The sequence below is a fragment of the Alligator mississippiensis genome, chromosome 1 (genome assembly GCF_030867095.1).
Source record: "Alligator mississippiensis isolate rAllMis1 chromosome 1, rAllMis1, whole genome shotgun sequence".
Classification (NCBI taxonomy): domain Eukaryota; kingdom Metazoa; phylum Chordata; order Crocodylia; family Alligatoridae; genus Alligator; species Alligator mississippiensis.
In genome coordinates, this window is record NC_081824.1 from 438,446,013 (window position 1) to 438,471,059 (window position 25,047).

Below are 25,047 nucleotides of genomic sequence, written 5' to 3' on the forward strand. Positions count from 1 at the left end.
TTGAACACATGAGTCTGCCTATCAGTGGTGAATGAACTTTACCTTTATCTTGAGTATCTCGGAGGGAAGCCGTAAGGTTTCATTAACCAGGAGAAGAGCCTGCCATCTTTCCTCACACTGAATAGCTCTACACTCTGGAAGTAATGTACTGACTTCAAAGGGTCTACTTCTAGGCTTCAGTACTACTCATCGTGAGGATGAGAATAGAATCTGGTCCTTAGGATTTGTAATGTGGCTGGAGATCTTGCAATAATAAGTGCTAGAGACTTGAAGCATATTGCTATTATTATTATAAATCATTTTACAATTTGCTGGGAAGCAGTACTTCTAAGTTAAAGCATATTAAAAAAAAACCCTCCAAACCTAAAATAATCAAAGCCAGTTTGACCATTGTTTGTTATATCAGATAGGATGGCCTGAGCAAAACAGATATCTCCTCAGAATCACAACAGTATCAGATCCAAAAAAAAGACGTTCTCATGATAGTTCTTGTTCCACAAATAACATATTGAGTCAGAAGGTTGAATTCCACCCAGAAATGAATGTAAAAAAAGTGCCTAAATCAAAAATATAGATAATAGCAGATTTCTCCCATGAGCTCATTAAACAGAATCTTTTGCCTGTTTTTGCAGGACAGCAGACTGACAGCTGGAAAAGAGAGTACAGTTATTCTCACTATCACCCAGTGTATGTTACTGTGCTGCGAGATTTGGAAAGGAGTTAAGACTGGATCCCAATATTCTTATTTCTTTTGATTCTCTTTTCTCTTTGTCACCTTGAGTGTCAGCCATTCTACCTAGTAACATGTTATTAGATCTGCTGAGTGGACAGTACAGTCATTTTTATCGGTAATTATGAAGATTTTAGCTAATTCTGTACCCTATGGACTGACTCTGTGGAACCTTATGCAATAACTCTCCCAGACTCCATCCATCATCCTTAAAAATAAAACTTTATAGTCCATTTTGTAGAGACTTGAAATACTTGTGTTAGTCTGCATTATTTTTTTTCCCTTTTCATCAAGAGCTTTGCAATTCCCACATCAGGCCCTCTAGTGGTTTGTCTAAACAGTAGCTCTAGACAATCACTAAGTTTTTCTTTCACTTTATAATTTTTAGTACATTCATATTACAGTATTTCAGTTGTCTAGATAAATTCCATTAAAGCACCTAATAAATACTAGATATAATGAGCTAGAATTGCAATGAATCTAAATTGCATGCATAAAATGGGTAATTGCGTATACAACTTGTAAATCAACCTGGAATGTTGCAGTCATGTTTCATGATTAATTTTACACGTGCAATCGGTATTTCCACTACATTCTGATTGTCCACCAAAATTGTTATCCTATCAAAAATGAGATCAGTTTAGTGTGACATGATCTACTGCCGCTTACTGCTTGCTGTTTCTCACTTTGTCTGCAAATTAATTCCTTTATGATCTGTTCTAGCATTTTACTTGATATTGCAGTAATTATAATTGGCTTGTACTTTCCTAGGTTTCCTTTTATTTTCACTTCATAAAAAAGCTGGTGCTACATTTGACCTTCTCAAGTACTCTAACACTTAATCATTTCTTCTTGTGTTCTCAGCCGACCATTTGTCTCAGATTGTAGCACTGATTGCAGTTTTTTCCAAGGTCACACTGATGAGTAGTATTCAGGTTCATTAGGGCTGGGTGGTTAGTCAAGCCTATTTCTATCCTAAAGCATATTATGAATGTAATGAGGCACTCTGCAAAATGAATTATATATATGTACAGTCCTATTGCCTTCCAATATCTTATGTATTCAAAAATCTAGGCTTTTAAAAAAATATTTGTTTAATAATACATTATCACAAGGTATCATATTAGCGTCCAAAGAAAGCTACCCACTATATGTTTAGAGCCCTTTGGGAACCAGGACCAGGTGTTTGTCATATATTCAGTACAGTGCCCAGCATGATCAGGTATAGTTCCCTGGTTATGAGCTTTTGAACATAATTTTTATTATCATAATTTTAGTTGTTTCTGTTGTTATTGATTAGAAAAGTACAACCCTTGATCCCATCTTCTTAGTTCAAAAGACAAATAAAGGAAGAACAGGGAAAGGAAGAGCAACATATATGTAAATTGGTCAAGATGCTAGCTTGTTATTTATTTTTGTCTTAGATTACAGCCAGCAATGTTTGGTACCAGCAGCTTGCTTTTATTCTGTTCTTTCAGTGCATACTTCCCAGCATTTGAGGCTGTATGTGAATATATCTGTGAATCCATTTTCATGAACACAATGACAAATTACAAGTGCTGTCTAATTTGACTCCATGGCTAGAATGTCTCAGCTGTTAGAATTCTTGAGTGTCAGATCTAGACAGCTTAGAGGAACCTTTGTACCGAGAAAGAAAATAAATTGGCAGAGCTTGGAGACAAGAAGCAATAAACACTGAAATGCTGTCATTCCTTCCCTTACCATTATCTCATGCAGGTGACAATAGCATTCATTTGCAGTATCAGGGAATATGGTGAAAATCCTGATGTTGGAAACAAAAGCATGTAGAAAGAAATAATATCAGAAAAATCATGGAAATTAAGGGCTGGAAGGGACTTGGAAAGATCATCGAGTCCCCCACCCCCCTGCTCTGGGCAGGAATACTGCTGAGATCAGATGATCCCAGCGAGGTATCTGTCCAGTCTCCTCTTGAAGACTTCCAAGGTTGGGGACTGTACCACCTCGTTGGGAAATAAACACAGAAACAAGATATTTAGAATCTTATGGCAGTAGAGATGTAAAACTTTAGAGTATATGCCTGATCCAGAGCCCACTGAAGCTTTTGAGACTTGACATTAATTTCAATGGATTTGGATAAGGCTGAACAAACTGTGCAGGAGACTTTCCTTTCTTCTTCAAAGGATCCACATTAATGATATATTTTGCAATGGCTGGATTTGGGAATTAGATCTGCCAAAGGACTTTGTTGTTGCAGCATTCAGTGTCACAAGTCTTAACTTTCTAGGCCCCTGATTCCTTAAGTAGAATCCACATGTTGTCCATAAGGTTCATCTAGATTTGGGGGCCTGAAAGGTAGGTTGCTTGCCTGGAGCCTGAATTCAGAACATCACAGAGAGAGTGCCAAAACTCAGTCATCCTTTGGACCACTGCCCCTTCCTGCTTGTTCGTGTAGGCACCAACAATATTGCCACGGCTGACACTGAGTGGATTAGAAGTGACTACAAGTCTCTCAGTCAGAGAATTAAGAGAAGGGATCCATCTGATAAGAATGGGGGTGATAATCTTTGGGCATCATCTGGTCAATGTGGTAAGAAGGGCTCTAAACTAGGTTCCATGGAGATGTTGATCAAAACCTGCCAGAAACAGGTCTACAGGGGAAAGAATTCAAAGAAGCAATTTAACTGTGGGAAGGATCCAGAGAGCTACAGGACAGCAACAAGGGCACACAAGGGAAGTGAGTAGATCAAAATGCAAAATACATCTGATACACATATACAAATGCAACACAGCGGAAGCACAAGAAGAATGGCAAGAGACCAGAATGGCTGCACAAGGAGTTTCTAAAATGCCTCAGTTATAAAAGGAAAACATCTAGGCAATGAAAGAATGGGTGGGTCATCAAGGAAGTATAACAGGGAATAGCAAGAACCTGTAGGGACAATATCAGGAAAGCAAAGATAAAGAACAAGCTGCACCTGGCAAAAGAAGTTAAAGACGACAAGAAGAGATCTGTAAATTCTATAAGTATACTGGCCAGAAAAAGAAGGACCAAGAAGCTGCGGGTCCTCTGTTAACAAGCCTGGGGGAATTCCTAACAGAAGATGCAAAGAAGGTGGATCTACTCAACAGCTATTTTGTCTCAGTCTTCACAAAAAAATTAAGCTGCAGCAAACACCTAATAAAGATTATCTGGGTAAGGAAGGTAGGAGATAACAAAAGAGACAGTCAGAGAGCTTTTATTGGGTCTGAATGAATTCAAGACAGCAGGGCCAAATCTGCTTCATCCCAGATTCCTGAAGAAACTGACAGAGGAGATCTCCGAACCCTTGGCAATGATTTTCATGAGGTCATGAGAGATAGGCCAGGTACCAGAGGACAGGAAAGGAGCAACTTAGTGCCCCTCTTTAAAAAAGGCAAAAAAGGAGGACCTGAGGAACTACAGACTGGTTAGCCTCACCTCAAAACCTGATAAGTTACTGGAGCATATCTTAAAGAAGGCTGTTTACAAGCATCTGGAAGAAGAAAGGCTGATCACAAGCAGCCAGCACAGATTTATGAAAAACAAATTGTGTTAAACTTGATCTCCTCCTTTGACAAAGTAACTACTTGGGTGTATGAAGGCAATGCTGTGGATATAGTGTATCTGCATTTCAGCAAGGCTTTTGACAAGGTTCTGCATAACCTTCTCATAAACAAATTGAAGAAATGTGGGCTAGATAAAACTACTACAAGGTAGATAGATAACTGGCTCAACAGCCACAAGCAAAGTGTAATTATTAATGGGTCCATGTCAGAATGGCAGGAGGTTTTGAGTGGAGTCCCACAGGGGCTTGTCCTGGGTCTGGTGCTGTTCAATGTGTTTCTAACAATTTGGATCTCGGCATAGAAAGCTTCTTGAGCAAGTTTGCAGATGACAAGAAACTTGGAAGGACTGTGAACACCTTGGAGGATGTGAATGCAATTCAGAAGGATCTTGACAGATTAGAAAATTGGGCTAGAGCTAACAGAATGGAGTTCAATGCAGACAAATGCAAGGTGCTATGCCTTAGGAGGAACAATCAAAAACACAAAAGGAAAATATAAAATGGGAGATATAACTGGATAACAGCACAATGGAAAATAATCTGTGAGTCTTGGTATATCATAGACTCAATATGAGTCTGCAGTGTGATGCAGCGACACAAAAGTTGAATGTGGCTTTGGGATGCATTAGGTAATAGTGTCTCCCTACTTGGCACTGGTTGAGCCTCATCTGGAGCAGTTCTGGATTCCACATTTTAAAAGGGACATGGAGAAGTTGGAGAGGGTCCAGAGGTGGGCAATGAAAATGACAAAGGGCTCGGAATGCAAGTCATATGAAGAGAGGCTGAAGGAGCTAGGCACGTTGAGCTTTTGGAAAATATGCTTAAGAGCAGATATGATAGTCTTCAAATACTTGAAGGACTGCCAGAAAGATAATGAAAAGCAGTGGGTATGTGTAGGGGGTGCACCCCCTGTGAGCACCGGTGCACCCCCTGACAGCCAGTGTTCCTCGCTTAGGTGACGGGCAGGGTGGGCAGGCGAGAGCACTCGTGCCCCCTCTGAGAGTGCCAGCTGAGGAGTGGGAGTGCCAAGAGAAGTGATCCTCATGGTTCCCCACATGGCTGATTGCACTGACTGGCAGGTGGTGGGGGGGGGCATCCCCCCGCAGCTGATTGCGCTGATCTGGAAGTGCTGCACTGCTGGCGCTTCTGGGTCGGCCCAAAGCTTCCGGGTCGGCAGGATCAGCTGCAGGGGGACCCCTCCCCCTGCAGTTAGCATGAATGGCCACTGGGGGACCCTGCCCTTGTCAGCACGATCAGCCATGGGGGGACCTCCCCATCACTGACTGGTTGTTGGGGAGGGCAAGTGCCCCCCCAACTCAAGAGGAACCAGTCGCCCATGATGAAAAGCACGTTTTCTCTCTTCCTGCAGAGAGGAGGATGCAGATCAATTACTTGAAGCTGCAGCAAAGTAAGTTTAGATTAGATATGTGGAAAAACTTCTTCACTGTTAGAGCGCTGAGGCAGTGGAATAGACTGCCTAGTGAAGTTGTGGACTCTCCATTACTGGAGGTGTTCAATAAGAGGTTGGATATCCACTGGTTGGGGATGATCTAGGCATAGCTATGTCTATGTTCTGCTATAGGTACTTTTCATCCTTCGGGTTTGCCTCTTCCCTATCTGTTCTGCTACATGTGTCATGGCATTTTTAAGCCTTCCTCAGAGGCATTAGGTGTTGGCTACAGCCAAGACTGGGGACTTTGACCGTGCCAATGCCTGTTATGAGACCAAAGTCAGAGAGGTTCCTGTCTTGCCCCTCCACTCAGGGTCAGACCAATCACCATTTTGGGGGTCAAGAAGACATTTTTCCATATTCAAACTGGTATGGATGGTGGAGGTTTTGCCTTCCTTTTTAGTGGGGGCTTGGCTCTCTACCTGGGATCTCTTGATTGTCATATGAAATATTGTCATATATTGACAACATTTTATAGAAGCAGGATGTTGACTGTGGTTCTTGTGGTTTACCTGTGGTAGGTTTGTGTTGTGTCGGGGTTGATGGTAATCTTATGTAAAGTTTAGATTATGGATTGTATAAAATGGTTTGGATAGGGATGATCCTGCTTAGGCAGAGTGTTTGACTAGATGACCTCTGGAGTTGTTTTCTAGCCCTACTTATCTATGATTCTCTATGATTCTCTTTATAAAGGAGAGTTAGGTGTCACAGAATGGGATTCCCAAAAGTCAGTTTACTGACTGCAAACTGCCTGAGTAAACAGAAAACATAGAAGAGAGGGTGGCCACATCTACATGAGACGCGGACTGCACAGTTGTTACTGTGCAGACACTTATTACTTGCATACCCAAGTACTAAATGATTGCACAGTAACCAGCATTACTGTGCAATAGCATCCCTGCACAGCTTCCTGGTGATGCTGACTTTGCAGTAGCTTGTTACTATTGCACTGTAGCTTGTTACTACTGCACAGTAACATCACATCACAGTTCTTGTCCCACAATTCTACTGCACAGTACTAATGAGCTACTCTGTAGTACGCATCTCATATAGACTTGGCCATTGTGTCTTGAAATCTGTTTCAGGCATAGGCACAAAACTCTGGGCTGAGCAGAGAAATTTATGTCAGATTACAATTCACAGCCCAGAACCCCCTCCTGGATTGAGGTATCTAAGTCATCAGTTTCAAAAAAGGGAGTGAAGTCCCTCTTTCCTTTTAAAACAGAACTGCAGAAAAAGGGCTGTTGCCTGCATTTATGTAATTGCTCAGTCATTAAAGTATTCACCCAAGATGTAAGAGACCAAGGTTCAAGCTCAACTCAATGTAAGGAATTGCAAACTCACATCTTTCACCTCCCAAGAGAGTGTCCTACCCGCCATGCTGAGTGCTATTCTGTGTGGGGATGTTCTCCTGTTGCAGTTATACCAGTTTCCCAAAAGGAATTTAGGTTTCATTGGGACAGAAAGAAGGAACAACTGGGAGTATGACTGTATAGCTTACTGATTGGGGCACTAACTTGGAAGGACGAAGTTCTGGTTTCCAATCACTACTCCAACCTTTCTCTGATTTTTAACTCTTTCAGACTTTGTTTTTCAATCAGCTGTCCCCAACCAGAGACACTCAGTGGATAACATGATTAAAAAAACAAAACAAAAACATTTATCTCAAAAGTTGTCACAGAATGGTATCTGAGATGCTGAGCTCCACTCCCCCGCCATATTTTGGAATGGAAAATAACAGTGCTATCTTGTTTGTCCCTGTGGGGAAAGTGCTGCCAAATGTTATCTTTGTAATGCTGACCACTGTGCCAAGAGACCTGGCTCAGTAATGTACAACTTTTTTCTATGCTATGAAGCCAAAGAACATCAGTTTTCCAAGTCATTTTTCATTCTGAGTAAAAGGAATTGGCTGTGCTACAGGAAATATTACAGCGTACTTCAGTGTTTCATCATGCAGGAAAGTTTTATTTAACAATAAACTATGAACTACAAAAATGATGAAAATATGTGAGACATTCAAAGGTACAAGATTCCATTTATTACTGTCTTAAATTTTATTTTCAGATTCCTACTGAGGACACAACTCTAGTCTTTTTCCAGAAGACTCTCCCTTAAAAGATTATCTTTTGTCTATTCAAAGTATTTTTATGAATATATCTGAGCAACAAAGGCTTAGCACTGGGTGTCACTATGTTTTCATCCATCCAAATAAGTTGGAGCCTACTCCAAAGCTGATTAATATCAATGGTTGACTTTCTATTGCCCTTAAAAGGCTTTGAATAAAGTTTATGGTTGTCAGCACAATAATACTAAAAGTGTCTAAAATATATTCTATTGTTTATTTATTCTTGTAGAATATATCCAACACTCTAGGTGCTTAAAGAAATGAAAAACATGACATTTAAAAGCATATGTATAGATAATACACTGGTTTCCTTCTAGCTGAATATAATAATCACCATACAGCTTATTGGTCACCCTTCTACACCTCTTCTCCCCCTCCCTCGCACATCTTGTCAGTACAAACCAAGGAAAAATGAAACAGGTAAAATAGGACACAGTGATGGCACTTAATTTCTCTGGAAACACCATCTTCTAGCAAATTAGGTATCTATTTAGTAGCCGGGAATGTGGTATTCTATTTTTTTCCTGACATGGACTAACTTGTGCACTAATATGAGTCACTCCAATGTTTTTGAAATTTTTGGCTTAGCAAAGTGTGGTTGACTTGGTTAATCTTAATCTAAGCCTTTGAGAAGTCAATAGCACCATTGAAAATTAAACAAAAGTTGTCTCAAGTTCAGTGTGCAAATGAGGTCACCTAAAATCAGATGGCTGCTCTTAATTACTATGGCTTTAACCATAGTAATTAAGATTGGATTTTAGATTGGACATTAGGAAGAACTTCTTCACAGTTAAAGTGGCCAGGGTCTGGAATGGGCTCCCAAGGGAGGTGGTGCTCTCCCCTACCCTGGGGGTCTTCAAGAGGAGGTTAGATGAGTATCTAGCTGGGGTCATCTAGACCCAGCACTCTTTCCTGCTTATGCAGGGGGTCGGACTTGATGATCTATTGAGGTCCCTTCCGACCCTAACATCTATGAATCCTAACCTCTTTGTGATGCAATTGCTTCACCTTTAAACAAAGTATTTTTGTTTCTCTCATGAGGTTTTGGAAGACACAAAATAGACTATAAAGAGGTTTTGGAAGGCATAAGTAAACTGCACTTGCAATGTATTATTATGGTCATTCAGTGACAGAAATGGGCTGAGCTCAGGATACTCTTGACTCATTTCTCCAATTGTGGGCATTATCAGCACAGTACAGTCTTTGCTAATTCCTTATCTTGATGACCAGGTGTTTTACTGGGCAGCAGAAAAGTGTCAAAGTCTTGTCTGTGAAAAATTGGATGCAAATTTGCCAAGTCTTGCATTGGACCATGGCCACCTTAGGAGCTCTCTGTGTGACTTACCTTCTATTCACAATTCTAACAATGTATGAGGCAGATCCTAAGATTTTTTTTTTAAATCTGTCAATATCTAATGCAGTGGGGGGCAATCTTTTTTTGGCAGGCATGCCACTGATTAGCCCTGAACCCTGCCTGACTGCCACTCTGATCCCTTTCCTATGCCTTTTCTTCTGTTCAGCTGTTTGCTTCCTGCCCTATCTGTTGCTGTGCGGGCGACTGTTCCCTTCTGCATCTGCTGTGTCACCCAGATGCTACCCAGGCACTTGTGGCACATGTGCCACTGGATGTCCATGCCTGATATAAATAATTCCAGCTTGCATCCCAAGGCACAATTCAACAAGATGGCCAATAGATTGGAAGACATTTGGCATATCCTACCTGAGCTGTGTTGGAACTATGACAAGCTCAGCATTAGGAAAATGCAGAAATAAAGGCTATACCAATGGTTTTGAATCTCCATAGCTCCAAACAGCATTATCATATTTCTATTACATTTTGTATGCTGGGCTAAAACTCTGCATATGAAATTTTAGGCAAATAAGTGTGGGGGAGAGTGTCTTAGAAAATTGCAATAGGAAGCTTCCTTCAGCCTGAACCACTACAGCTACAGACTAGTAATAAAAGCATTTTAAGTAACACTGAAAATGATAATAGCAAGACAACCATCATAAGCAGAACAGAAAAATAACATCAAGCTATTGGAATAAGTTTACAATAGAATAAAATCAGGCATGGGTCTAGGAACAATAAGGGCATAACCGGAATAAATAGCACCATAGGCTACTGTTAGGCTGAGAATGCTCCAAACAAGCCCTGTTTTACATCATGCCTGTTATGGATGTAGCTTGTTTCTTTTGTGTCAACAGATGCCTCTTTCCCTATGAAAACTCCTGCCTGTTATTCAGTGTATAGATGGATTCGTTAACATTTATATCAGAAATTGGCTAATTAAGAATTAGGCTGTTTTGTGATCTTAACAATATATCTTATTCCTACAGATCACTTCCTGTGCATATAGCCCAGAGCACAGCAAAAATAGTTCATTAGAGATAATGGGAACAAACTAGGGTAACTAAGCAGAATCATGGCTAAATAGTTTTTTAAATGATATTTGAAAAGTGGGAGGAAGGAGGTGTGACACGGCCATTTCAGACAGTGAATCCTAGAATACTGGAGCAGAGGTGCAGGAATGAAGAGCTCTTGCAAGCTGAGCTAGAAGAGTCAGACGGATAGGTCCTATCCCTGTGCTCTTGAACATAGATTAACATGATGAGAGTGACAGTCTTACATAGTTTTTGAGGCGGTAGAATTGCCTTCTAGCACCATTTTTCTCTTTTTTCCTCCATCAGTTTTTAACTCCTTTTGCTTCCTATGAAGCTGCTAACATCTTCCTCTTAAGAAGGTAACATTTGGCCCTTACTCTGTTTCCCAGTTCCAGTTCTTAGGCTGCTGATATTAGGGTAACATAGACAAGTGAAGCCATGTATCTGTTCTTGATGGGATGTGTAAACACTACACCAGTCTGGAAGGGGTGAGTGACTGTCTGTTATATGTGTGAGTGTCTTCACGCCACTCTGCTTCACCTATATGATACATCAGAGCTGGAGAAAGGCTTGTAAAAGGAGAAGCTCTCAGTTTAGAAGGGAGCTGTTCAAGGAGCAGCACAGACCTGTAGTCCTTAGGCTCCTGGCACAGTCCTGACATAGGACAGAACTTGTTCCCACTGTTATAGACTGTTTGATCTCCTTGGATGGCAGATTGCTTTTGGAGAGCTTGCTGATGACTATCAAGCATATGTTCAGTCAGACTATATGTTGTCCAAGGCCCCAGGAAAAAAATGAGGCTGACAGCTCAGCTGGGACTACTTGTCTTGTTGCTTGTCCTCTTCCCCCTAATCCCCTCCCCGCCTTTTAATTCTTTTCATTTTCCCATAAACTTGGAAAGGGTAAAAATGCAGATAATAGGGTCCTTTCCCAGTGAGGACAACTGCTGTAACCTGGATGGTGCCTAAACTAATCACACCAGAAGCAAGAGCTGTAGAGCATTTAGGCCTCTGGCATTAGGTCTACAGGTGACTATCCAAAATTGATTCTGTAAACAGCAATGAGTAACATAACCAGAAGTACTAGGAAATAAATGAATTGGCTAATAAGGAAATTGGGGAGAAAATTTAAGGCATATTATTGTGTTATGAAGAGATAGGGAGATCCTGATCTGGTTCTGGGTTTGCAGTCAACAGTGCCAAAATCATCTGAGTTGTTTTCATGAGATTTAAGCCCCAGCTGGCAGGAATATTGTGAAATACAATTCTTCTTTTGCAATTCCATCCCCATGACATCTCCTGAGAATTTCAGTGGCAACTGAACTGGAAAGCAGTATCCTTTCAGTCTTGGATCTGGTTCAGAATAATAACACTAGAGGTGGATTTGGAGCTAGAGATTCTGATATTAAAAAAATCACTTCCTCACTTGACCTGTAAGGGGGTTTGGATGTGAGGGTTAAAATGTTGGCTCATCTCTAGTGTAATACATGCAAACTTCATGTACTTAATGTTATTATGAAGCATGGCAGCACTCAACAATGCTTTAATATAAATTATAAAATATATAAATTAATTACTATAATCTATTTTACCTAAATATGAAAATTTGTAAAGTGGAACCAGTTTTATTTTAATGCACTGGATCCAAGGAGCCCAGCTAAATATTGGCTTGTAATCCTAGACTAGAGGTTTATAAACAACCACTACTGCCTATATATAAGGCAAAAATATTTCATATAATAAATTTAAGAACTGAGGCTTTATCCCAAGAAGTACTTACTTGCTTGCTTAAGTAGGCGCAATAAGGCAACTTACTCATGTGTGCACTTAACTTTCAGCATGTATTTACAAGATCAGAATGTCATTACAGAAGATGAGATCTGCATGCCTGAAACAGAGACAAACAGGTGTCATCTGGATAGATGAGGTACCTCCTGTTGTATTGCTTGCTAATGGGCAATACTAGCCATATGCTGCAGATATTACACAGTAATAGATGATTGTAATGCTGGAAGAAAAATGGCACTATGATACTTTCAGGGTAAAAGCTAGGAAGCAAGGCTGATTTCCTTGAAACGTGGAGTCAGGACATTTCATGAAGGGAAGGCAGAGTTCATCTTTACCTCTCAGATGAAAGAGCAAGTTGTGTATTCTTCATTTTCAGTGGACATTTTTTTTCCTTAAAAGAAAAAAAAAGATAAATAAAAACCATCCCCATCAAGATGGTGAGTTAAGTATAGGAAGGCAGTTGGTGCTCTAATATTCCTACAATTGTCTCATTTCCTCCAGCCTTATCATCAGGGAAAAACTCAATTGCCTCCAGTAAAATAGTCGATTTCCCTTTCTGCACAAAGGCCAGTACCAGTTATTGTCATCTAGTCAGTAGTCTCAAGTAATAAAGATTAAAGGTCTCCCTTGAAAACTTCTTAAAAGATCCAGAATCGCTGCTGGTATAAATCAGGTCACTATCTCAACTTGCATCAATACAAAGGAGCCTGACCCTCTGTACGTGAAGGTGGAATCATTCCCATTACTCATTTTAAAAATGAAAGCAGAGATTGTCATGTTTCTCATGAGCCAAGCAGCTGGTGCTTGCACAAAAACACAATCAAATGTGGGATGCATGATATAAGCAGGAGACTGGGCCATATCATAGGAAAGTAGGACTGGAAGGGACCTCACAGTCATCTAGTTTAAACTGCTGCTCCAGGTCAGATTATCCCTGATTGTCATGCCTAGCTCCTGGGCAAGCATACACGGCCAAAGGAACAACCCCGTCCTGTACTACCTATGAAAAGTGTAATTAAAGTCTCTGTACTCAGGTACTCCATTAGTGTTGCCAGGTTTGGCACGTCATACAATTTTGGCCCCTGCTAGATGCTTTGTGGGTTGGTTCCACACTCCATCTTCCACCCACTTTCCAGTTCTGCTACCTTTCTGTTTTTGGCTATGCTTTCCATGTCTCTTCCTCCTAAAGAAAACAACCCTCAAGGTTGCTGGAAGGAGTAGACACAGTCTTCTTTCCCACCACACACCAGCTAAGAAGTTGTTGCATGGGAGAGAGAGAGCAGCCAATACCAGTTTCACAGCAGAAAGAGAGCAAGCAAAAAGTGATAGCAATGCAGGGTGATTCTGTTCCCTTTTTTCTTCCTAGCCCAGTGGTTCTCAACCATTTTAGACTCAAGGCACTCCTTGTTAGACTCAAGGGACCCCTTGTTAGACTTAAGGCATCCCTTAATAGACTCGAGGCACCCCTCAGAAACTGCCAGCTTTTCATTTTTCTTCTTTGAACTACAGAAAAAAGAACAATTCTGTTACAAAAAACTTGGAAAGACCACAGGAGGTGAGAATATTTTAACAATATGAATTCCTATTTGAAATATCTGGATTTATCTTGTGCATCATGTTTGCACACCTAGCAATACTAATATTGCATGACACCCTGACCTGAGGCACCCTTGAAAGGATCTCAAGGCACCCCAGGGTACCATGGCAACTTGGCTTAGAATCATTGTCCTAGTCTATGAACAATAGATTGATCTGCCCATGCAACTAGGCCTAGGAACAGAAAGAAGATGGTCTCCTTTCCTGTATTTCTGTGAAGGGGAATGGAGTAAGGAGAAATGGAAACTGCATTACTCAGTAGATACTGATGAGAGCTGACAGTAACGCAGCTGTCACATATTCCAGGAAAGGGCAGGGGAAGTTCAAGGATGGAAAGAGAAAAAAAGATTTAAGAAAAATCTCATGATTTTGGGGTTTGACATATAATTGTGGGATATAGTGAATGAACAGTACTACTCCCTCTGCTTCCTGTCTCCTTCTCTACCAGCCTGCGGAGTAGCAGTATTATCCGCTGGTGGCGTGTGTAGTAAGCATGGGAAAGGGCATGTTCCTTCCGAGTCCCAAATTGTTCTGGGATTTATCCAGTTTCATGGTGCTCCCCTGGAGTCAATGAGTCTTCATGACACCCAAATATAAGACTTACTTTAAAAGTACAATGAATACCAGAGTAAAGACCTTGGGATTTGATTAATGGAAAATAGACTGATCAGATTTGGTTTTGAAGAAGCATGGAGACTGTGGCCAAAATACCATCTGTCTCTCCCCAAACTCTGCTATCTGACAATTTGGTTACTGTGAACGGGATACCTGGGTCAATCAAAGGGGCATGTTAGGACCCACTTCCCGTGCCTGAGCTCGTTCTCGCCTGCCATGACTTGATGGGAGTAAAAAAAAGAAACAATAAAGAGCTCTCAGGTAAGAAGCTTCTGATTTAATAAAGGCTCTAACATGCCACGCCCTGTCCTGCCACCATCTCCAGTTGCTAACACGGGGTCAGGCTCCCGCTAGTATGATACAAATGTAAGCCTGGGCAGCAGCCTCTCTATATTCAAGGAACATGAAGGTCAGCTCTTCTTGCGCTCCCGCTCCTGCAAATGAACAGCCGCTTGCTGTGCCAATACTTCTTACAGTGGCTTGCAAGCCCCTCTCCCCTCAACGCTATCTGGGATGAGCAGGGATCTTTAATAAGACACAGTCACTGGGAACTCTGCATCCACATCTGGTCCCTACCTCGCTTATTCACAGTCTCACAAAATACTGGGAATAACCATGCCAGCTTCCCCCAGCCACAGTCTCTCATTAACCCGAAGTACCTGTCCTGGAGACTGCCGTGCCAGCTTTGCTTGCAACTCTCCACAGGTCCCGCCATCTGCTTTCTGTGAGAGAAAGCTTCCCCGCTTCCTCCCTCATGCGTGTGCCTCTGCACAGGAAAAACTGCTCCATCGCTCTGGCTGGCTCTCAGCCACTGCTTGGGTTCCCCTTCCGGGGGAAGTCTCTAATCAGCCTCAGGTCTTATTATACAAATCCTCTAGGTGGTAATAAACATCTCCCGGCTGGCCTTGATGCCAGTCTGTGAAACCTTAATGGACAATTAACAAGTCTCTGCTCAGGTACCTGGCCGGTCTGGGTGTGCTTTATTGGCAATTAACACTTCTCTCAGGTGGCTCCGTAACAGGGTCACGGGCTTCCTGTTACAGTTACCATGGTCACTGCAGAGAGCAGACACCTCTGTCCCCATCAGCTTCAGGTAACCCTGAGTTGTAACCTCAGCTGGATACATTCCTGAGGGAGTGGGAAACCTGCTCCCTCTGCCTATGTGACTGGCTTCACATACCTGGGTGGGGGCTTAAACTACCTATTTTTCTAAGCAGTGGGAGGGGGCTAGAGACCCTGCCAGTCTACACAGCAACCAGTGATGCATTTCAAATTGGTTGGCTAGCAGCCAACAGTTGTTGGCCTTCATTGGATCAGGTAAATGAAGTCATACAGTCTATATAAATTAAGGACTGCCCAGGAGGAGGAGCAGCAGCCATGATGAGAACTCAAACAGAATCTGTACCATCTGAAACTCACTCTCTCTCAAAACTCATGGTCAATGAACTGTTTTCCTCCAGAGGAAATCTCCACCTGCCTCTGGATGATACTTGTGAGTAAGCTGCTTGAGATCTTACTAAATATATAACTTGCAGTAACACAGATGTGTAATCAAAGGCTACCATGCCACTGTTTGCTCTAAGGTATTTCTCCAATATTGCTCTACCCTGTACTCTATTCCAAACCTACTCCTTGTAACCAATAAGGTTCTCTGTTGTATCTAACGTGGGAGACTTATTGGAAGAGGGCCTAGATTATGCCTTGGGGTCCCCTTGGTTCAGCTGACCAAGGGAGACCACTATTTGTGCTTCAGGCTGAAGGAGGCACCCCAAGTTCTTACAGTGGGTCAAGTATCCTCAAGGACTACTAGGCCTGTGTTTCCCAGGGGGTGCAGATCCAAGATCCATCCAGACTATGGGTGATGGCAGCATTACCCCCAGGCTTGCAGGTGTGCTCCAGGAAGGGGGTTGGCTGGATGTGAGGTGCCCCTAAGGAAGGCACTCAGAGCCTGGAAGATGGCTGGGCACAGTGAGGTGGGTGGCTCAATGCAGAAGCACCCCCTACTGGCCCAACACAGAGATGTCCACTGACCAAATAAGCAGAGTATTGTGCTGGGCACCATGTCCAGCTACCCATAGCAACAATATAATTTCATTTTATTTGGTTTCTGTTAGGAAATGGTATCAACTCAACTCAAGTATGAAGTTGCAGTCACTACTTTATGTACTTCTCTGATATTTAGTTTGCTGGGTTAAAACATAGGATTTTGACAGAGAAGGTTCTTTCTCCTTCAAAGCTGAGAACAATTTGAAGATGAAAGAATGAGAGGTAAGGGATGGTGGTTTCTGAGACTGGTGGAGTGAGCAAAAACATTTGCTGCTTTCTGCAAGGTTTATCCTGGAAACAGGCATGGCTAGTGGAGGTAATAAAAGAATGATTATTAGTAGGAGGAATTCTTAGCAAACACCCAGAGCAAAGGGAACCATACTTCTCTAACATCCATTTCCCATTACCAGCCCTGTCCTTAAAATCCTGGAAACTCATAGGTAATTCTGATAGTAATGGAATAAATACTGCCTCCTTCCCAAATGACTATTTACCATGTTTTAGGGCAATATTATGCAAAGCACTAAAGTGAAATGGAGTTGATGGTTCTCAGCACCTCCTAGGCAACACTCTGTACCTCTTAGGATTGGACCCTTGGAAACAAATCTATGCCTGTCTTTCATGTCAGTGAAATCAATGTGCTTCTTCTCTACAAAGTGAGGGTGAATGGAGGAAAGCCACACAAGGATGGAACAAAAGACCTCCAGCACACATACTACTTATGTAGCAGTTTGAAGGGAGTTAAAGGAATTTATGCATGGTTGCCTTGGACCTTTCTGTGTCACCCATGCCACCTCTAATCTCCACCCCTCAGGGGACTGTATGTTAGTGCACATGACCCTTGAGTGTGCCAGGTTGCAGCCCCTTCACTTCCACCTCCAGAACCTACTCCTGAGGTTCTAGCTGAATTTCACCCACCACCTTTTTGTTTTTGGTCACCCCATCCATGGCCTCATCAAGGCCTGGGACCTCTTGGTCAACCTCCTCCTGGCCCTGGCCAAGTGGGCCCTGTACTTGACCAAGAAGGAGCCTCTGGCTGGGAAGGTGCCCAGAGACTGTGGGGATGCTTTCCTCTCACTTTTCCATGCACATTTCTGGGCAGAGCACCAGTGGGCAGCATCCACTGGCTCCTTGGATGCCTTTGAGGACCGGTGGGTATGGCCTGGGGGACTCTGCTCTGTGTCCCCCTCTGGAGTACTTACTTTCACATTTTGACCCTTTGACCCCCACATCACTCCTACCTTTTTCTTCCTTAGTTGTCCCACCAAAAATAAATAAATAAAAAAAAATTATCAGTTGTATCTTTCAACATTTGGCCCCACACAGTGGGGGCTATTAGTTAACTAGGTGGGCCTTAGGGCCCACGGTCCCTGGAAGACACAAATAGACAGGGGACTGTGTGTGGACTTGTGGAGGATGAAATAGACTGTGCTTAATTTCTTTGCCTTGGAAAACAGTTTATTCTCTCCTACCTTCCTATTCTGATCATTCAAACTCACTTGTACTAGTCTCACAAGTTGGTCATTCACGTCTAAATCATTTAAAAGGACAGATTGATTTAGTTCAAGTGTGAGACTGGAAATGACAGCAGCACTTAGAGCACAGCAACACAAATAAGTTACCATGAGGTAAACTAGGGTATGAAATTACAGATCTTAGCTCCATACTCCATAGTACTCCATCGTATCTTCACAGTACTACTCCATAGTACCTTCCCTTGTACATGCTCTTACCCAGGTGTAAATGTATACCACTTTCATTAAGAAGTAAGCGACTTAGCAACTACCACTGGCTAACAGCAGGTCCATGGACAAATACTACTCAGAGTAGGTAACGTGCTGTCAGCTCACACTCTAGATTATCTCACATTAACTTGTTCACGTAGCCATAGACTTATGCTGACATCTGAAGAGAAATATCACTAACCACAAGGGTGAGAAAAGTAACTTAAATTGTACATTCTCATTTAGATCTGGATACTATAGTTCTTACTTAGAGATAATTTGCTTAACCAAGCACAAATAGGAGGCCCCTAAGGATGTATTAACTTAGGCAGAGCACTGGTAGAGTAGCTCCATGAGTAAACAGACTGCTAGGAAGGTACCAAAATAAACAAACTTGGTTCTGGTTTTATATTTAGGGAAACTTTTATAGGAACATTTGCACCACAAAAGATAAAATAATACCTTAAAACACTTTTTCTGCTTTGCTTAGCCCCTGTATATACTTTGTTGCCAGACACAAAGCCAACTCTGCTGTTTCTTTTCTGGTGAGATAAAATTTAAACCTATTAAATTTCATCCTCATTAAAGAAAGAAGGGGACTGATGCAAGGATACAAATAAAAATGTATTTTCCTTTACTGAATGTTTTAATGCACCTTTAAGTGATGCTTTTTAGCCTGTTATGCAGTAAGGCTGAGGAAAGATCAAACATTTCTGCTTACTTGTTATTACTCAGTTTCTAGAAGAATTTATTTCCAAAGGAATCAAATTAATCTCTCTCTCTGTACCATGAAATAGGGGAAGAGAGGACACTAAAATCATTCATACTGTGCTAGTGACAGCAGCAAATGCTTCACACTTCAGTAGGTAGCACCACAACCTCCATCCTTTGACTTATGTATTGAGTCTCTAATGAGAGGAATTTCCCATGAAAAATGCCTCTTCAAAAGGCTGCATAAGGAAAGGGAATTTTATGCACCCATAGCCATCGCTTCTGAGATCAGTGATTCTAAAATATGTTTCTGCTGTGAGTTACTAGATGAGTTGCTTATGGACTTTACCTGCTGGAAGTGGCAAATCTCACTTACAGGTATAATACTACTGACAATAAAAGTGTCAATATTCATAGTTTCATAGTTGGTAGGGTCAGAAGGGACCTGAGCAGATCATCAAGTCCGACCCCCTGCCATAGCAGGAAAAAGTACTGGGGTCAAACGACCCCAGCAAGGTGTTCATCTAACCTCCTCTTAAAGACCCCCAGGGTAGGAGCCAGCACCACTTCACTTAGAAGTTGGTTCCAGATCCTAGCCGCCCTGACTGTGAAGTAGCGCCTCCTGATATCTAGTATGAACCTACCCTCTGCCAGCTTGTGACCGTTATTTCTCGTCACTCCTGGTAGTGCCCGGGGGAACAGGGACTCCCCCAATGCCTGATGGTCCCCTCTGACTAGTTTGTAACAGGCCACTAGATCCCCCCCCAGCCTTCTCTTGTGGAGGCTGAACAGGTTCAGGTCCCTTAGCCTCTTCTCATAGGGCCTGCCTTGCTGCCCCCTGATCATGCGGGTGGCCCTCCTCTGGACCCACTTCAAGTTGTCCACATCTCTCCTGAAGTGCAGCACCCAGAACTGGACACAGTACTCCAACTGCGGCCTGACCAGTGTCGCATAGAGGGGGAAGATCACCTCCTTGGACCTGCTTGAGATGCATCTGTGGATGCATGACAAGGTGTGGTTGGCCTTCCTGACCATGTCCCCACACTGTCGGCCCATGTTCATCTTGGAATCCATAATGACTCCAAGATCCTTTTCTGCCTCTGCACTGACAAGAAGGGAGTTCCCCAGCCTGTCGGTACGCTGCTGATTCTTCCTCCCCAGATGCAGCACCTTGCACTTGTCAGTGTTGAAACTCATCCTGTTCTCATCTGCCCACTCCTGTAACCTGTCTAGGTCCAATTGCAGCCTATTCCTCCCTTCTAGCGTGCCCACTTCTCCCCACATCTTAGTGTCATCAGCAAATTTGAATAGGGTGCTTTTTACCCCCTCGTCCAAGTCACTGATGAAGATGTTGAACAGCACGAGTCCAAGGACCGAGCACTGGGGGACTCCACTGCCCACATCCCTCCAGGTCGAAAATGACCTATCCACCACCACTCTCTGCGTGCGGTCCTCCAGCCAGTTAGCGACCCATTTGACTGTGTAGGTGTTGACACCACAGTCCCTTAGTTTTTTAATGAGAATAGGGTAAGAGACAGTGTCGAAGGCCTTCCTGAAGTCCAGAAAGACTACGTCCATTGCTACTCCTGTGTCTAAGGATTTTGTGACCTGGTCATAGAAGGCCACCAGGTTGGTCTGACAGGACCTGCCTCTAATGAACCTATGTTGGTTGCCCCTAAGCATAACCTCCCCTGCTGGCCCCTCATGGACATGTGCCAGGATAATTCTCTCAAAAAGCTTACCCAGGATCAAGGTAAGACTAACAGGCCTATAGTTTCCTGGATCCTCCTTCCTCCCTTTTTTGAAAATGGGAACCACATTGGCCCTTTTCCAGTCCTCTGGCACCACACCAGAGCACCACGAGTGCTTGTAAAGCCATGCCAGGGGTCCCGCAATGACCTCTGCCAATTCCCTCAGCACTTTGGGGTGGAGATCGTCAGGACCAGCTGATTTAAATACATCCAGTCCCTCCAGAAGTTCCCTGACTAGATCCTCACTGATGCTAAGTCTAGGTGCACCTCCCCTGGGGCACGAGGGGGTCCTGGCAGATGGGCTGATCTGGTCCCTGCTCAGGAAAATGGAGGCAAACAAATCGTTAAATAGGTTACCCTTGTCATCTGGTGCGACAACCAAATTTCCTAGCATGTTTTGCAGAGGCCCCACGTTACCCAGTACCTTCTTTTTGCCCCCCATGTATTTAAAAAAAGAACTTCTTGTTGTCCTTGATCCAGGTAGCTAGTCCCAGTTCCATCTCTGCCTTGGCCTTCCTGACCGCCCCCAGCAACTGAGGTATAGTCCTCCCTGGTGATGGCCCCTCCCTTCCATTGGGTGTATGCCTCCCTTTTAGCCAGGAGACGTTCCCTATGCTTTTGGTGAGCCATGGGGGCTTTTGTGCCCTCTTGCCCCCTTTGATCCTTGTTGGGATTACCTCCCTTTGGGCTTGGAGGATCATCTCCTTAAGCAACGACCACTCCTCTTGGACATCCGACTCTCCACCCCTCCGGGACCTCAGTACTTCCCCAACTATTCTTCTTACCTCATTGAAATCTGCCCTCCTAAAGTTCAGGGCTGCTGCCCTGCTGCAGGCTTTTGCCACCTTGTGCTGGATGGTGAATTCCAGCAGGCGATGATCACTGTCGCCCAGGTGGTCGAGCACCTGCAGCCCCCTCAAGGGATCGTCACTTGTGGCCAGCACCAGATCCAACAAGGTGTCTCCCCTGGTGGGGCTGTGCACCTCCTGAGTTAGATGGAGGTTCTGTATCTTGGCTAGGAACCTATGTGAGCAGTAAGACCTGGCTGACTGCTCTTCCCAGCAGGTGTCTGGAAAGTTCAGGTCACCCATGATGACCATGTCTTTTGACTTAACTACCTCCGTGAGCTAACTTAAGAATTCCCGGTCTAGCTCTTCCCCTCGGTTGGGTGGCCTATAGTAGACCCCCACCGTTAAGTCCCTTTCCCCTCGACTCCCTTGTATTCTAACCCAGAGCACTTCAGTGTGCCCCTCATCTCACCTTGTGCTACTAGATGAGGATGTGTATTCCTCCTTGACGTAGAGCGCCACACCCCCACCTTTCCTCCCTGTCCTGTCCCTCCTGTATAGCCTATAGCCCTTGATATTCACTGCCCAGTCATGCGTTGGGTCCCACCATGTTTCTGTGAGCCCCACTATGTTTGGCTTGGTGTCAGCTAGCAGTAGGGTAAGTTCCTCCTGCTTGTTCCCCATACTACGAGCATTTGTGTAGAGGCATTTGTGGCCTCCTGAAGATGTGTGCACTCGCCCCCTAATCTCAGTACTGCCTGGGCCCCAGTTGCTTACCTGGGTATTCATTCTGCTTGTCGTTGGTCCAGGCTGGGCTGTTCTTGTGGGTGTCACTTGGTTTGGTGGTCCAAGGCTTCCTCCTCCCTCATCTTCCCTGTCCCCCAATGAGCCTAGTTTAAAGCACACTGGAGGAGATCTGCCAACCTAGAAGAGAACACACGCTTACCTTTGGGGGAAAGGTGAAACCCATCCCACCTGAGCATGTCTCTCATCATGATGTGCGGGTCATTGTCTAGGAAGCCAAAGCCTACCTCAAGACACCATTCCCGAAGCCACCAATTGGTCTCTCTGATACAGGCCTCATGTTGTCTTTCATGTCTGCTCACTGGTAGGACAGAGGAGAATACCACCTATGCTCCCATCTCCCTCAGCACACCCCCCGGAGCATGGTAGTCTGTCATCAGGTGATCAGGTCTTCTCCTGGTCTCATCATTAGTACCCACATGGATTAGGACCATGGGGTAGTAATCGGTGGGCTGGATCATGGCCTGGATCATCCCCGTCATGTCCTGAATCTTTGCTCCAGGGAGGCAGTAGACCTCGCATGTTGAGGAGTCCTGGCGACAGATGGGGCCCTCTGTACCTCTCAGGATGGAGTCGCCTATGATGATCACTCGGTGTTTCCTCCTCCGGGTCTGCTTGACTCCTTCAGCCTGTTTGGAGCATGAAGAGAGTGGAGTTGCCTCCTCTCTGGAGGTTTCCTCCTCTCCTTCCTTCTCCTGCAGTGTTGCCAGGGCCTCATACCTGTTCTCCAGCCAGACTGGAGGAACTGGTACTGCTTTGCTGCGAGCAGCCTTGGTTCTGGTTGTGATCATCTGCCACTCAGCAGTGGAGGGCACCTCCTGGGGTGCTTTTTCCTTGTGTGCATGGTCCTGCAGGGAAAGGAAAAAACCATCAATTTCATCCTCCACATCCCTGATTCCCTTCAGCCTGCTAACCTCCTCCTGGAGCTCCCTCACCTGTGCCTCCAGGGCTCTAAGATGGGCACCTGCAGGAGAAGGAAGGAGAGGAGGTGCGGGGGCCCCCAATCCCCACCCCCCTGGCCATGCTGGGCAACCCCTGCAGGACAGGAGGTAGGGGGACGCCAGCCCCCCCATGGGCTCTGTCTGGGTGGAGGCCTCAGACAAGCCCCAGGTAGGCAGCACCCCCCAGGCAGGGTCCCTAGCAGCAATCTGCATCGACACCATTGTATAAGTTGCTGTTTACTTAGATTTTTGTGTGGTGCCTTTGCCTGACCCTTGCAGGAGTCTCCCTCCTGGCCCTTCCTGCCCGCCCGCCAGCACGAATGCTGGTGCAAACGCCGGCGCACTCTGTAAGAGCGTCCTGCAGGCGCCCTGCAGGCACCCGTCTTAGAGCCCTGGAGGCACAGGTGAGGGAGCACACTCTGCGCAGTGCAACTCGGGAGTGCGGCTCCCTACCGCCTCAGCTAAAAGGGATCCGGGGGGCTTCCCCTGCAGATCCAGTTCAGCTGTGCTGGGTCCCTCTGCCCCACTTACCTTTGGGGGATCAGCTGTTGCTGCCACCACTGCTGGTTCCGCTGCTGCTGTGTCCACCTCTGATTCGGGTCTGGGAAGGGGGCACGTGTGTGAGACGCATGTGTGCCTAGATCCCTCCTTTCCTCCCTGCTCCTGGCTCCTGAGTGCCAGAAGCTGTGTCAAACCATGGCTTTTAAAGGCCGCAGTTTGAAATTCCCGCCGCTGCCCCAACAGCCAATCAGGCGCTCCGGCTTCCTGGAAGTGCCTGCCGGCAGTCCCGCCCCCTACACTCCCCTGCTGGGGGGATCCAGTGCCTCTGGAGCCTGTTCCCTGAGGGTTAACTGTGGGGGTGCTCCCTAGCCTAGGGAGACAGTCCCCGCTAGCCCTCCCCCTGTTTGCGCGCTCTGTTCATGCAGTGCGGCTCAGGAGCATGGCTCCCTATCAGTTCAGCTAAAAGTGATCCCGGGGCTTCCCCTCTGTATCCAGCTCACCTGTGCTGGGTCCCTCTGCCCCACTTACCTTTGGTGGATCAGCTGTTGCTACCCCCACTGCTGGTTCCGCTGCTGCTGCATCCACTTCTGCCTTGGGTCCGGTAAGGGGGCACACATGTGTATGGGAAGCACGTGTGCCTAGATCCCTCCTCTCCTCCCTGCTCCTGCCTCCCGAGTGCAGAAGCACTGTGTAGAAAAGGTTACGGTCCTCTCCTTGGACCATAACCTTGCCATGGTGGAGAGGTTTGTGTTCCAATGACTCAGAGTTATGTTGTCTGGAGTCTTGTACTTTGGGTGGGGTCTCCCCTAGTGAACAGGTTTGAGGTGAGGTCCCAGACTATGCATTGTCCAAAATCCTGAAGACCCCAATGGTGGAACAGGTGTACTTGAGGACCTGCTGATTCTCTGCAGGTGTGAAGGAAGATGAAGGCTGCAGCAGAATGGAGGTCTCCAGTTATTTTGGATATCCTTTGCACTGGGGTCAGGGCTCCTTCCTGTCAAATTTGTGTGGCTGTTGCTTGTGCACCAGCTTCCCCGTTAAAAGATGTCATGCACAGACCTCTACCAGGGATGTTAACATCTCCCCTAAACCAAGTCCTGTGGTGACAGGCAAGTGGTGGTGAAGACAGGAACAGTGATCCCTGGGAGTCTCTAGTCACAAATCTGCACATGGGTCACATTTGTGTGATGGTTGTTTTGCACTAACCAAGACAGAAATACAATTCAGCAGCTGCAACCATGATTGAGGATTCCTTTTTAGGATCTCCTCTGCTCAACCTGAATGAGGAAGGAGCTAGAAAAAGTGCCCTAAACATAGCCTGTCTCAACACATACCCCCACACCCTGGCTGTATTGCTGCATCCAGTGGGATCACTCTATCTGTCACTTAAACCAACAAAATAAAATACTGAAATTTGCCACATGGAATGTCCACACTCTAATGAACTCCCCAAAGAGTGAGTATCCTGAAAGAAGAACTGCCATAGTAGCTAGAGAATTTGCAAAATATTACATCGATATTGCTGCC

At 44.7% G+C, this 25,047-nt stretch overlaps 1 long non-coding RNA gene across 1 annotated transcript; it reads right to left on the reverse strand.

Annotated features, from left to right (window-relative positions):
• Positions 1–7,761: 7,761 nt before the first annotated feature.
• Positions 7,762–22,952, reverse strand: LOC132247757 (uncharacterized). Its single transcript, XR_009459152.1, has 3 exons — positions 22,306–22,952; positions 22,052–22,198; positions 7,762–12,434 (listed from the first exon to the last, which is right to left on the reverse strand). It is a non-coding gene; the product is annotated as an uncharacterized LOC132247757 (long non-coding RNA).
• Positions 22,953–25,047: the final 2,095 nt, after the last annotated feature.